We start from the raw sequence: 14,473 nt of genomic DNA on the forward strand, positions 1-14,473 counted from the left end.
CACTTCTCAGCCCAGCTCTACATCCTGTCAATGTCCCATTGCAACCTCTAGCAGACATCCACACTATTCACCACTCCACCAACCTTCGTCTCATTGGCAAACTTACTAACCCACTCTTCCACTCTCAAATCCAAGTCATTCATAACTCACCAAGAGCAGAGGTCCTGTAACCTCTCCGTGCAGAAAACCACTGGTCACCGAGCTCCAGGCTGAATGCTTTCCATCTGGCATCACCCTCTGTCTTCTATGGGCCAGGAATTCTGTATCCAGACAGACAGGTTTCCATGTATCCCATGCTCTGTACTTTCTCAATGAGCCGTAAATGGGTTTTGTCACATTCTCAAAGGATTCAATAAAATTTGTGAGTCATGACCTGTCCCTAACAAAGCCATGATGACTTTCTCTAATCAAACTATGGTTTTCCAAGGAATCATAAAGCCTGTATCTCAGAGTCTTCAATAATTTGGACATCACAGACAGAAGACTGACAGGTCTGTGATTCGCAGGATTATCTCTATTCCCTTTCTTGAACAACGCATGGCTGATTCACCTAACCTGCACATCTTTGGGCTGTGTGTGGAAACCGGAGCACGCGGAGGAAACCCACGCAGACATGGAGAGAATGTGCAAACTCCACACAGACAGTCACCTGACGCTGGAATTGTGATCGCGCCCCTAGTGCTGTGAGGCAGCAGTGCTAACCACTGAGCCACCGTGCTGCCCCATGTAACTCTCTAGAGCCCTCCTTCTGATCCTTGGTTCCTCAACCTTAAGTCAGCTTCCTTCTTCCTCTTGACTAGATGTTCTACATCCCTTGGAACCTTGTCAAATGCTTTGCTGAAGTCCATGTAGACAATGCTTGACTGCTCTGCCTTCATCTATCTCTTGACTCGAAGAGTCAATCCAGTTTGTGAAACACGGTTTCCCACTCACAAATCCATGCTGAATATTTCGAATCAGCCCTTGCCTTTCCAAATATATGGAGCTCCTTTCTTTCAGAATCTCCTCCATCAACTTACCCAGCACTGGCTCACTGGGCTGTGATTTCCTGGCTTTTCCCTGCAGCCCTTAAGTGATGGAGTAACATTAGCCACCCTCCACTCTTCCAGTAACTCATTGTGTCTGTTGATAATATAAATATCTCTGTTAGGGACAATGCAGTCTCTTCCCTAGCTTCCCATGAATATTCAGGCATAGACCCAATGAGCTACTGAGGATTAATTAACCTTTAATTGTTTTAAGATTCCAGCACTTTCTCTTCTCTGGAGAGGATTCTTTCCAAGACATCGCTATTTATTTCCCCAAGTTCCCGAGATTCCATGTCTTCCTCCACAGTAAATTCTGACATCACTATTTTGTATAATATCTCAACCACCTCCAGTTATGGTGCCCTATTCTCTCCCAAGTTACTCTTTAGCCCTTATTGAAACTTGTGTAAAGGTTTCTGAAAATTCAAATAAATCGTATCTTCGGTACAGCCACTCCTACACCTGTATCTATCCTGCCATTTATGCTCACACCAATAAAAATACAATCCTACAGGCTCAAAGCAACATTCTCTTTTTATTAAAAGTGTTTCTAAGGGTCCAGTTATTGTTCACTGACATATCCTTTCAAACACATTCCAGCTCCCGACCTACTATCAGGCCAACACTGTTTGGTTTCAGACTGGCAGCAGAACGGGTTATGGGAGTTCGTGTTTAACAATCTGAAAAAGGGAGCTTACAGGTTCAACAGGTAATAGATGTTTTCGAAATAAGGAGGGTCATGGGGACTGAAGGGACATTATGGAGATAGGGAGTGATGTGGGGATTGTATGAGATTATGGACATAGAGAGTGCAGTGGTGACTGAAGAACATCATGGAGATAGGGAGTGATGTGGGGCCTGAAAGAGAACAAAGAGGTCGGAGGGCTGTTGGGCCTGAAGAAGGTTGCACAGATCAGGAGGATCATGGGAATTGAAGGAGGTTACTCTGAATGGGAGGGTCGTTGGGTCAGGATGAGATTATGGAGTTAGGGAGGTTTGTGGGGAAGGATTCAGGTTACATTGATAGGAAGAGTCATGGGGACTGAAGGAGTTTATGGAGATAGGGAGGACTGTGGGGACTGAAGGAGGTTATATAGATAGTAAGTTTATAGAGAACCACAGGAAAGAAGAGCAGATATCGACCATTTGAACACAGAGTCGGTCCCACCATTCAATATGATCAGGACTGATATCCAACCCAGTCCAGTGTTCCTGCTTTGACACCTAACCCTGATATTATAGTGACGACTGGCATTCAGTGATACAGCAGGCTGTAGTAACTGGGACGGGGTGGGGTGGGGGTCTTACAGAGATAGGGAGGGTTGTGGAAGCTGGAACAGATGACAGATACAGGGCGGGTTTTAGGAATGGGAGGACTTTACACGGATTTGGAGGAATGCAGGGATGGAACGTGGTAACAATCGCAGGGAGGATTTTGAGAGCTTGATCTGAGACAGGTACAGCTGAGAACAGAAGTGAGTCAAACAGTCAGGACAGGCAGGGACAAGGTAGGATTAATAAATTAAATTGCATTTATTTCAATGCAAGGTGCCTAACAGGGAAGGCAGATGAACTCAGGGCATGGATAGGAACATGGGACTGGGATCTCATAGCTATTACAGAAACATCGCCCAGGGATGGGCAGGACTGGCAGCTTAATGTTCCAGGATACAAATGCTACAGGAGGGTTAGAAAGGGAGGCAAGAGAGGAGGGGGAGTGGCATTTTTAATAAGGGATAGCATTACAGCTGTTCTGAGGTTGGATATTCACAGAAATACATCCAGGGAAGTTATTTGGGTGGAACTGAGAAATAAGAAAGGGGTGATCGCCTTATTGGAATTGTATTATAGACCCCCCAATAGTCAGAGGGAAATTGAGAAACAAACTTGTAAAGCGATCTCAGCTATCTGTAAGAATAAGAGGGTAGTTACGGTCGGGGATTTTAACTTTCCAAACATTGACTGGGACTGCCATAGTGTTAAAGGTTTAGATGGAGAGGAAATTCTTAAGTCTGTACAAGACAAGTTTCTGATTCAGTATGTGGATGTACCTACTAGAGAAGGTGCAAAACTTGACCTACTCTTAGGAAATAAGGCAGGACAGGTGACTGAGGTGTCAGTGGGGGAGCACTTTGGGGCCAGCGACCATAATTCTGTTTGTTTTAAAATAGTGATGGAAAAGGATAGACCAGATCTAAAAGTTAATGTTCTAAATTGGAGAAGACCAATTTTGACGGTATTAGGCAAGAACTTTTGAAAGCTGATTGGAGGCAGATGTTCGCAGGTAAAGGGATGGCTGGAAAATGGGAAGCCTTCAGAAATGAGATAACAAGAGTCCAGAGAAAGTATATTCCTGTCAGGGTGAAAGGGAAGGCTGGTAGTTATAGGGAATTCTGGATGACTAAAGAATTGAGCGTTTGGTTCAGAAAAGGAAGGAAGCATATGTCAGGCATAGACAGGATACATCAAGTGAATCCTTAGAAGAGTATAAAGGAAGTAGGAGTATACTTAAGAGGGAAATCAGGAGGGCAAAATGCATACATGAGATAGGGCTGACAAATAGAATTAAGGAGAATGCAAAGGGTTTTTCCAAATATATTAAGGAGAAAAGGGTAACTCGGGAGAGAATAGGGACTCACAAAGATCAGCAAGGCGGCCTTTTTGTGAAGCCACAGAAAATGGGGGAGATATTAAATGAATATTTTGCATTAGTATTTACTGTGGAAAAGGATATGGAAGATATAGACTGCAGAGAAATAGATGGTGACATCTTGCAAAATGTCCACATAACAGAGGAGGAAGTGCTGGATGTCTTCAAACGGTTAAAGGTGAATAAATCCCCAGGAACTGACCAGGTGTACCCGAGAACTCTGTGGGAAGCTAGAGAAGTGTTTGCTGGGTCTCTTGCTGAGATATTTGCATCATCGATAGTCACAGGTGAGGTGCCGGAAGACTGGAGTTTGGCAAACGTGGTGCCACTGTTTAAGAAGGGTGGTAAAGACAAGCCAGGGAACTATAGACCAGTGAGCCTGAACTCAATGGTGGGCAAGTTGTTGGAGGGAATCCTGACGGACAAGATGCACATGTATTTGGAAAGGCAAGGAGAGATTAGGAATAGTTGACATGGCTTTGTGCGTGGGAAATCATGTCTCATAAACTTGATTGAGTTTTTTGAACAAGTAACAAAGAATATTGTGGAGGGCAGAGTGATAGATGTGATCCATATGGACTTCAGTGAGGTATTCGACAAGGTTCCCTATGGGAGACTGATTAGCAAGGTTAGAACTCATGGAATACAGGGAGAACTAACCATTTGGATACAGAACTGGCTCAAAGGTAAAAGACAGAGAGTGGTGGTGGAGGGTTGTTTTTCAGACCGGAGGCCTGTGACCAGAGCAGTGCCACAAGGATCAGTGCTGGGCCCTCTACTGTTTGTAATTTCCATAAATGATTTAGGTGCAAACATAGGAGGTACAGTTAGTAAGTTTACAGATGACACCAAAATTGGAGGTGTAGTGGACAGCGAAGAGGGTTACAACAGGATCTGGACCAGATGAGACAATGGGCTAACTGGCAGATGGAGTTTAATTCAGATAAATGTGATGTGCTGCGTTTTGGGAAAGCAAGTTTTCTCAGGACTTATACAGGTAATGGTAAGGTCCTAGGGAGTGTTGCTGACCAAAGAGACCTTGGAGTGCAAATTCACAGCTCCTTGAAAGTAGAGTTGCAGGTAGATAGGATAGTGAAGGCGGCATTTGGTATGCTTTTCTTTATTGGTCAGAGTATTCAGTACAGGAGATGGAAGGTCATGTTGCGGCTGTACACAACATTGGTTAGGCCACTGTTGGAATATTTTATGCAATTCCGGTCTCCTTCCTATCGGAAGAATTGTTGTGAAACTTGAAAGGGTTCAGAAAAGATTTACAAGGATGTTGCCAGGGCTGGAGGATTTGAGCTACAGGGAGTGGCTGAACAGGCTTGGGCGGTTTTCCCTGGAGCTTCGGAGGCTGAGGGGTGACCTTACAGAGATTTACAAAATTATGAGGGCATGGATAGGATAGGATAAATAGACAAAGTCTTTTCCCTGGGGTCAGGGAGACAAGAACTCAAAGGCATAGGTTTAGGGTGAGAGGGGAAAGATATAAAAGAGACATAAGGGGCAGCTTTTTCACGTAGAGGGTGGTACGTGTATGGAACGAGCTGCCAGAGGATGTGGTGGAGGACGGTACAATTTCAACATTTAAGAGGCGTTTGGATGGGCATATGAATAGGAAGGGTTTGGAAGAATATGGGCCGGGTGCTGGCAGGTGAGACTAGATTGGGTTGGGATATCTGGTTGGCATGCACAGGTTGGACCGAAGGGTCTGTTTCCGTGCTCTACATCTCTATGACTGTATCACTCATGGAGGTTATAGAAATAAACTGCGTGGTCGCGTCTGGAAGAGATTAAAGGTAGAAAGGTTTGTAGTTACTAAAGGAAATTACATCAATAGGGACCAGCAGAGTTTACAGAGACTGAGTGTGTCTTAGAGACAGGAAGAGTTTATAGTCATCATTAGAAATGCAGAAACTAATTTTGAGAGAAGCAGGGTCACTCTGCTTTGTGCCCAGAGACAAGGAGGAGTCTAACAGCTGGAGGAGGTTACTAAGGTACAGAGCTTTTTTGTTGGCGTGACGGGAAGGTTACAGAGATCATGAAGGTAGCAGGAGTTCAAAAAAGTCACAAAGACAGGGAGGTTTTTCAGGTCTGGAAAGGACTACACTGACAGGGATGGCTTAAGGAACTGAAGAGTTAATTTTCTTCAGTTAAGGAGAGATGTGACAGAACCCAGGATTAAAGACAAAGGCAGAAACTTGGAGAGTTTTACTGATATGAGGAGCTTACAGGGATAAGCAGGATTGTAGGGGCTGATAGAGATAGGGAAGGTGGTATCGATGAAACAGACAGTGGAGAAAATGGCAGACATAGGGAGGGTTCTGTGGAACAGATGAATTTACAGACAAGATGGTGATAATGAAGCCTGAGATTTTTCTCATGTTCCTTGTCCAGCATTATTCCTACATCATGCCCTCAGGTTCTGAATTAAAGCCCATGAACTCCTCCCTGTGCTGTTTACTGTGAGTGATCTTACTGGCTGCAGGATTTACTGAAGGCTCCAGATCTCACTCTCCATCTCTCTCTGGCTGACCAACCGTCTTCAATGTGGTGATGGACGAGACAGGAATTGGGAATTGTGCTGAGTCAGGGACATCAGGAATACCTACAGGAGACAGAGAAATAGACAGAATGGGAAATTAGACTAATGCAATGAAGTCCCACAATGAACATAGAGAATGGCACTGAGTCCCACAGAGATATGGAAATTCCCAGTCTCCATCCATGGCCTGTGCAGTTGCTTCCCTCTGGAGTGGGGAATGCTGTTGGCTCAGGATCTGGAGTAACTGCAAGAGTGAGAGGCACTGACAGAGGCAGCAATTAGACCCACACAGTGAGGGATATCACATGGAGAGAGACTGAGTGATATCAGCAGTGTGCTGGAAGGTGTCAGGATCACACAATGGTATCATTAGAAGTGGTTCTGACCAGTGAGCACTCAGGGAGGACTGAGCTATTTCATTGGGATAGGCTCCTCTGGTACCAGGATTATGCAGTGTGCTATAAACAGACACAGATGAGGAGGGGGACAGGTCTCAGGTGAATGGAAATTCCCAAGACCAAAGAGAAAGGTTGAAATATTGGAACACCCATGGAGATGTGGATGAAGACCAACAGAAAGAAACAGTAAGGGACTGAGTTTAATTAAAATACGACATTATCAAATAGATTTGTGACAGGAAATTATTGGTTAAAATAAAGTAAATGCCATTTCCGCCCCTTACAATTCCTCATACACCACAAGTGACATCACTTTCGTCCCTCACATCATCGCTGATGTCACACACTCAGTGACTGCCGCTCCCCCCACTGCCGTGTTTGCCAACACTTCCGTCCCCACCAACACCACTCACCTGCATTCTGCTGACACCACTCCCAGGTCCCACCGTCACCATCCCCGCCCGCAGAACCCTGAGGGGAACACCACACCTGTCCATGACTCCATCCCCATTCCCCCTAACACCACACCCACACCAGTTACAGGCACCGTCGCCGCCCCCAGCTCCACACCTACGCCTGGTCCCAGCTCCCACTCCTGCCGAGTTTTCACCATTCCCCCTGACCTCCCCCTCACTGAGGACGAATGATCAGTCCTCAGCAAAGGCCTCATCTTTATCCCTCTCCGTCCACACATCAATTAATTTAATACACACCGTGACGTCGAACGCTCCTTCCACCGCCTCCGCCTCAAAGCTTACTTTTACAATGAACACTTCCACCTATTTTCTGAGAACCCCTTTTCCGGCCTCCAATACACTCCATCCACCTGGACACCCCGCGCTGGCCTATCACCTGCCTTCGATCTCTTCATTTCCAACTTCCACCGACACATTAACTGCCTCAACCTATCTACCCCCTCTCTCACTCCAACCTCTCACCCTCACAACGCCCAGCCCTCCACTTCCTCTGCTCCAATCCCGACCTCACCATCAAACCAGCAGATAAAGGGGGTGCAGAGGTAGTCTGGTGCACTGACCTCTACACCGCTGAAGCCATCATGCCAACTCAAAGACACCTCCTCCTACCACCCCTTCACCATGACCCACCTCCCATCACCAAACGGTCATCTCCCAAACGGTCACCGCCCGGTTCTACCTCCTTCGCAAGATCCACAAGCCTGACCACCCTGGCCGACCCATTGTCTCAGCATGCTCCTGCCCCACCGAACTCATGTCTGCCTACCTCGACATTTTCCTATTCCCCCAGTTCATGAAATGTCCACATACGTTCGAGACACCACCCACACCCTCCACTCCTCCAAGACTTCCGTTTCCCTGACCCCCAATGCCTCATCTTCACAATGGATATCCAATCCCTCTACACCTCCATCCACCATGACCAGGACCTCTAAAGCCCTCCGTTTCTTCCTCTCCCGACGTCCACAACAGTACCCTTCCACCGACACTCTCATTCGTTTGGCTGAACTTGTCCTCACCCTTAACAATGTTTCCTTCAAATCCTCCCACTTCCTCCAGACCAAAGGGGTAGCAATGGGCACCCGCATGGGCCCCAGCTATGCCTGTCTCTTTGTTGGCTACGTAGAACAGTCCATCTTCCGTCGTTACAATGGCACCACTCCCAACGTCTTCCTCTGCAACATTGATGACTGCATTGGCACCACCTCGTGCTCCCTCGAGGAGTTGAGCAATTCATCAACTTCACCAACACATTCCACCCTGAACTTAAATTTACCTGGATCATCTCTGATACCTCCCTCCCCTTCCTGGACCTCTCCATCCCCTTATGACAACCGACTTGACACTGACATTTTTTACAAACCTACCGACTCCCACAGCTACCTAGATTACATAACTTCCTACCCTACCGTTTGCAAAATTCCCAACCCCTATTCCCAATTCCTCTGCCTCCGCCGTACCTGCTCCCAGGTGGGCCAGTTCCACCACAGAACACACCAAATAGCCTCCTTCTTTAGAGATCGGAATTTCCCTTCCCACCTGGTAAAAGATGCCCTCCAACGCATCTCGTCCACATCCCGCACCTCCGCCTTCAAACCCCACCCCTCCAACCGTAACAAGGACAGAATGCCCCGGTGCTCACCTTCCACCCTACCAACCTTCCCATAAACCAAATCCTCTGCCGCCATTTCCACCACCTCCAAACTGACCCCACCACCAGGAATGTATTTCCCTCCCCACCCCTCTCCACTTTCCGCAAAGACCATCCCTCCGTGACTACCTGGTCAGTTCCACGCCCCCAAAAACCCACCCTCCCTTCCTGGCACCTTCTCCTGCCACCGCAGGAATTGTAAAACCTGTGCCCACACTTCCTCCCTCACCTCTATCCAAGGCCCCAAAGGAGCCTTCCACATCCCAAAGTTTTACCTGCACATCCACCAATATCATTTATTGTATCCGCTGCTCCCGATGCGGTCTCCTCTACATTGGGGAGACTGGACACCTCCTAGCAGAGCACTTTAGGGAACATCTCTGGTACACCCGTTCCAATCAACCCCACCGGCCTGTGACCCAACATTTCAACTCCCCCTCCTACTCTGCCGAGGACATGCAGGTCCTGGGCTTCCTCCATCGCTGCTTCCTCACCACCCGACGCCTGGAGGAAGAACGCCTCACCTTCCGCCTCGGAACACTTCAACCCCAGGGCATAATGTGGACTTCACCAGTTTCCTCATTTCCCCTTCCCCCATCTCACCCCACCTCCAGCCTTCCAGCTCAGCACCGCCCTCATGACCTGTCCTAATGGCTTATCTCCCTTCCCACCTATCCACTCCATCCTCATCTCTGACCTATCACCCCCATCCCCACCCCCATTCACCCATTGTACTCATTTCTACCTTCCCCCATCCTCCACTCTGACCTAGCACCTTCTTCCCCACCCCATTCACCTATTGTTGCACCCTCTCATTTATCTCCCCACTCTGCAGGCACCCTGCCTGTGTTCCTGATGAAGGGTTTTTCAAATACATTTCAAATATGTGGAGGGACTATCGGGAAGGGAGGAGGTTACAGCGATAGGATCTGTTACAGGAATTAAAAATTATTGAAGACACTGGACCACAAGACATGCCATAGATACAGTATTGCAGAGTAGTGAGTTTTAATATAGAACTTACATTGGGGCGGTGATTGAGCCTGAGGTGTGTGTGCACTGTGCTCCCCTCCAGCACTGTATCTATGTCATGTTGTGTTAACAGATGTTTGGAGCCCTCTCACTGTTCTTTGCTCTGTGCACTGTGGGGGGCCTTACCTCACTACAGGATTTATTGAAGGCTCCAGATCTCCCTGCCCTTTGTCTCCCTCTGGCAGACCAACTGCGTTCAATGTGGTGATGGACAATCCACCCCGCAGCTGGGAAGGCTATTGAGTCAGGACTTTCCTGAGTAACTACAGGAGACAGAGAAATAGACAGAATGGGAAATTAAACAGATGCAGTGAGGGTTACACATGGAGAATGGCACTGAGTCCCACAGAGATCTGTAAAATGGAGCGATATTAAGTAATAGTCCCAGATTGCTGGAAGATGTCAGGATCACACAGTCATGTTGGAAGAATGGGTTTAGCTTCATGATGCCCTGGTATCAGTGCTCAGGGATGGGTAACCCAGTGAGCAGGTGAAGTGATGGCCTAGTGGTATTTTTGCGAGAGAATATATCCAAAACCTCAGCTAATATTCAGGGGAGGCAGGATTGAATCCCGCCATCTGAAAAGGAGACATTTGAAATCAATAATTTTAAAAATAATTATTAACAATCCACAATTAAGTATGAAACCACTACTGAAGTGTAACAAATCCAAACACTTGTCCTTTAGAGAAGGACATCTGCCCATCCTGACCTGGTCTGCACGACGTACCCACAGCAAAGTGTTTGCCTCTCAATGACCCTCTGAAATGGCCGAGCAAGTTACTCAGTTCAAGGGCTTCTAGGGCTGGGCAAGAAAGGCTGGTCAGCAAGAGACACCCACATCCCAGACCTGATTTTAAAAAAAAATCTATTAGGATGGTCCCCCTGGAACTGTGCTGGGACCTGTGTCCTGGCCAGTCATGTCGGTAGGTTTATGGACAGGGCATTAAACTGACAGAGAGGATGCAGGTGAAAGGAGCTTTCCAAATCCAAAGGGAAAAGGTGAAGCAATGGAACAACATGGGAATGTGGCTGAAGACAAGCAGAAAGGAACAGGATGGGACAGAGTTTAACTAAAATTGTACATCAGCAAATAGATTTGTGACAGAAAATTGTGGAAGAGAGGATATTATGTTTTTTTTTAATGGACAATGTTGCTGCAATAAGGTCGATGGATTTGTGACACAGAGATAAAAGAGATTTAGACACCAGGGAGACATGGATACAGGGTGAACAAAAATATTCAGTGGTTCGTAATCCTGTGCAAACTCAGGCAAAAATGGGCAACGTTAACAATAATGGATAACAAAGGCATTACAGAGAAAGCATTTGGCCGCAGATCATGAAGTAGAGTCAGTCTGAATGTAAACTCTGGCTACTACTTGCCAAGGACACAAGCAGCAGTTTTAGCCACCAGACAGCATTCCATTGCTCATCACTGCATTAAACAGGAACTCATTGGAATTTTTTAACAAAGGCATTGTGATAATTTTGGAAATCTTCAATATTTGTATAATCTGGGACAATCACACGGACAACATTGATATTGGAAATGGAGTTCGGTTAATTTTTTTTCAGTGTTTCTTTGAAAAACACATTGTGCAACTGTTAAGGGACATAACTATCGCAGAGCGACCGTGTAATGAAACTTAGTGAATGAGTAATGTCACCTGCAGAGATCCTTCGGGAAATTGTGATAAAGTACAGTTTAAATAAATATAAAGTTTTAAAGTGAATCACAGAAAGAACAAGCTACAACTAGAGTTTGAGAGGAGAACTGACCAAGGTAAACAGGCTAAACAGACTGAAATATGTGTCTGTAAATGAACAGTGGAAAACATTTGTAGGAACAATGCAAAGTACTCAACAAAAGAACGTTCGATTGAAAAAGTAAAATCCTCAGCAAGAAACTCCCACTGATCCCTCACTCAGGACAAAAGGGATCATACTAGATTATGAGGCTGAGAAGATCACCATAAAGTCCTGAAGTGAGAGTGTGTTTTAGGAGTAAATGTTCATGGATTGCAATGGGTCTGCTCACAGGAGCAGGGCTGTGGGAAGGGGAACCTTGGTCAGGGTTCATTGACACAATAGGAACAGGGAGAGGTGAAGGTGCTGGAGATGGTGAGAGTGTTACAGAGAGTGGTCAGGGTGTTACAAAGCCAGTCTGAATTGCTGCAGCTGGAGGGGTTTGCCGAGGTAGGGAGGGACATAGGTATTTTTATTTATTCATTCATGGGATGTGGGTGTCACTGCCTGGAACAATGTTCTTTGACCCCACTGCTAATTACCCAGAGGGCAGCTCAGAGTCAGCCATATTGCTGTGGGTGTGGAGTCACATGTTAGCCAGACCAGGTTAGAATATTTGATGTCCTTCCCTAAAGGAGGTCAGTGAACCAGATGAGTTCTTCCCGCTGATCAACAACGCTTTTATAGTGGCCTGACCAATGTCTTGTACAGATACAACATGACATCCCAACTCCTACGCTCAATGCTCTGCCCAATGAAGGAAACCATCCCAAACGCCTGCTTCACCAGCCTGTCTACCTGTGACACCACATTCAAAGAACTGTGTACCTGGGTCACTGGATCTCTGACTGAAAACACTACCCAGGGCCCGAACAATAACTGTACAAGTCCCACCCAGTATACCAGACAGAACACAGAACGCTAGAACATTAAACCCAAGACCCTTCGGCCATATTTCAGCCAACTTTTATCCAACTGTAAGAACAAAGTAAACACACACCCTTCATTTCACTATTATCCACATGTTATCCAAGAGTCTATTAAATGTCCCGAATGTGTCTAATTTTACTACCACCACTGGCAGTGCATTCCAACCACCTACCATTCTCTACCCGCTTATCCATCCTCCATTCACCTTAAAATTATACCGCCTTGTAATAACCATTTATTCCATAGGAGGAAATGTCTCTGACTATTCACTCTCTCTCTGTGCCTCTTATCAACTTGTTCACCTCCACAAAGTCAGCCCGCTCCCTTCTTCACTCCAATGAAAAAAGCCTTAGCTCCCTCAACCTTTCTTTGTAAGAACTGCCCTCCAGTCCAGGCAGCATCCTGGTAAATCTCGGGTGTACGCTCGCTAAAACTTGCACATCCTTCCTGTAAACAGGGGACCAGAACTGAACACAATATTCCAAGTGTGGTCTCACCAGGATGCTATAAAGATGCAGTAACACCTCACGGCTCTTACAATCAATCCCCTTCTTAGGGAAGCCAACACAACATATGCCTTTTTAACAACCCTACCAACGTGCGTGGCTATTTTGAGGGATCAATGGACATGGACCCCATGGTCTCTCTGTTCTTCCACACTGCCAAGCATTCTGCCTTTCACCCTGTATCCTGCATTCAAATTCCACCTTCCAGAATGAATCACTTCACATTTTTCCAGATTGGACTCCATCTGCCACTCCCAGCCCAGCTCTGCGTCCTGTCAATGTCCCACTGCAACCTACAACAGCCCTCCACATTCCCCATCACTCCATCAACCGTCATGCGATTGGCAAACGTACTAACCCACAATCCGAGTCATTGACAAAAATCACAAAGAACAGAGTGCCAGAGCCGATTGTTACAGAACCCCACTGGTCACTGAGCTCCAGGCTCAATACTGTCCATCTGCTGCCACCCTCTGTCTTCTCTGGCCATCCAATCCTGTATCCAGACAGACAGATTTCCCTGTATCCCAATCATCCTTCTTTTCTGCATGAGCCATCATCGTATTCTGTCATATCCTCAAAGAATTCAATAAGGTTTGTGAGGCATGACCTGTCCCTCACAAACCCATGCTGACTGTCTCTAATTAGACCATAGAACATAGAACAGTAGAGCACAGAACAGGCCCTTCAGTCCACCATGTTGTGCCGACCATTGATCCTCATGTATGCACCCTCAAATTTCTGTGACCATATGCATATCCAGGAGTCTCTTAAATGTCCCCAATGACCTTGCTTCCACAACTGCTGCTGGCAACGCATTCCATGCTCTCAGAACTCTGTGTAAATAACCCGCCTCTGACATCCCCTCTATACTTTCCTCCAACAGCTTAAAACTATGACCCCTCATGTTAGTCATTTCTGCCCTGGGAAATAGTCTCTGACTATCGACTCTATCTATGTCTCTCATTATCTTGTATACCTCAATTAGGTCCCCTCTCCTCCTCCTTTCGTCCAATGAAAAAAGTCTGCTCTCAGTCAACCTCTCCTCATAAGATAAACCCTCCAGTCCAGGCAGCATTCTGGTAAACTCCTCTGAACCCTCTCCAAAGCATCCACATCTTTCCTATAATAGGGTGACCAGAATTGGATGCAGTATTCTAAGTGCGGTCTAACCAAAGTTTCATAGAGCTACAACAAGATCTCACGACTCTTAAACTCAATCTCTCTGTTAATGAAAGCCAAAACACCATATGCTTTCTTAACAAACCCTGTCCACTTGGGTGGCCATTTTAAGGGATCTATGTACCTGCACCCCAAGATCCCTCTGTTCCTCCACACTGCCAAAAATCCTATCCTTAATCCTGTATTCAGCTTTCAAATTCGACCTTCCAAAATGCATCACCTCGCATTTATCCAGGTTGAACTCCATCTGCCACCTTTCAGCCCATCTCTGTATCTTGTCCGTCTGCTGCAGCCTACAACAGCCCTCTATACTTTCAACGAC

The 14,473-nt window shown here is 46.4% G+C and overlaps 1 long non-coding RNA gene across 1 annotated transcript; it reads right to left on the reverse strand.

The window, feature by feature from the left end:
* Positions 1 to 250: 250 nt before the first annotated feature.
* On the reverse strand, positions 251 to 10,033 carry LOC132809930 (uncharacterized). Its single transcript, XR_009642634.1, has 3 exons — positions 9,910 to 10,033; positions 6,161 to 6,289; positions 251 to 339 (listed from the first exon to the last, which is right to left on the reverse strand). It is a non-coding gene; the product is annotated as an uncharacterized LOC132809930 (long non-coding RNA).
* Between the last annotated feature and the right edge of the window lie 4,440 nt (positions 10,034 to 14,473).

The sequence above is a fragment of the Hemiscyllium ocellatum genome, unplaced genomic scaffold, assembly GCF_020745735.1.
Source record: "Hemiscyllium ocellatum isolate sHemOce1 unplaced genomic scaffold, sHemOce1.pat.X.cur. scaffold_144_pat_ctg1, whole genome shotgun sequence".
Lineage (NCBI taxonomy): Eukaryota > Metazoa > Chordata > Chondrichthyes > Orectolobiformes > Hemiscylliidae > Hemiscyllium > Hemiscyllium ocellatum.